This window comes from Cynoglossus semilaevis, chromosome 2 (assembly GCF_000523025.1).
Source record: "Cynoglossus semilaevis isolate Cse_v1.0 chromosome 2, Cse_v1.0, whole genome shotgun sequence".
Classification (NCBI taxonomy): Eukaryota; Metazoa; Chordata; class Actinopteri; order Pleuronectiformes; family Cynoglossidae; genus Cynoglossus; species Cynoglossus semilaevis.
The window spans coordinates 18,393,111-18,393,903 of NC_024308.1; the positions used below are offsets into that span (position 1 = coordinate 18,393,111).

Consider the following 793-nt stretch of genomic DNA (forward strand, 5'->3'; position numbering starts at 1 on the left):
TCTCAAGCCAAATGTGGTTCAGATTTGTGAAAAGAAGCGCTGTCAAGTCTCTGGCAGGAAGGAGTAGGCAAGATGAGCCATGTTCAGAAGAACCGTTCATGATTTTCACTCAATGTTCCTTTCATGTTCAAAACACTTCATGTTCAGAAGAAATCATTAAAACTGTTAACATTTGAGGACTTTTTTTAACTTTATTGTGGAATCCCTTATGCGGCCCACCCTCACCCAGACTTTGCCTCCAGAGGCCCCCAAGTAAATTGAGTTTGAGACCCCTGTATATAGGTAGTTCCAGCAGACATATTAGTGTATGAGTGTTTAAATGTATTTTGGATAATTTCCTGTCAATTTCCTGTTTTATATTTTGACGTTTAATTTTTGCTCCGTGTCCTTTCTTTAATGTCTGCCGTCAGAACACGTGGGTTCGATTTCAGTGGCCACATCATCACGTTTTCCACAGACAAGCAGATGAGCTGTCGGGGTTTCATGAACTTCTTCGACCTGAGGGATCCACAGATCGGTAGGTAATCGTCACACTCAACATAAACAAATTAATACTGTAAAAGAAACAAGACTGCAGATAGTACAGGGCTTCCTGATTACTGCTAAAGAAATAGTTTGCACACAGTATTATAGAAATGAAATACTGAGTCACAGACAGCATCTTTTGTAGAGCTTGTGATAATGAGGAACTTTTTTTTTTGTTTTGCCATTTTGTTTTTATTTAGAAAGGCAAATTTCCATCACATACATTGATTACAGTGGCAAGCCAGCCACTAGGGTACACGAAGGCGTG

General features: G+C 39.6%; 2 protein-coding genes across 4 annotated transcripts in view; both read left to right on the top strand.

The window, feature by feature from the left end:
* The window catches only part of LOC103399996 (methyl-CpG-binding domain protein 3-like), an 844,757-nt gene that overhangs the window by 480,925 nt on the left and 363,039 nt on the right, over window positions 1-793 (top strand). The gene's annotated exons all lie outside the window — the stretch shown is intronic.
* Window positions 1-793, top strand: part of LOC103376783 (signal-transducing adaptor protein 2-like) — a 23,677-nt gene that overhangs the window by 4,676 nt on the left and 18,208 nt on the right. For all 3 annotated transcript variants that reach the window (XM_025052378.1, XM_025052381.1, XM_025052384.1), the window contains exon 5: window positions 411-517. The gene's annotated coding sequence lies outside the window, so the exon portion shown is untranslated. The remainder of the gene's footprint in view (window positions 1-410; window positions 518-793) is intronic.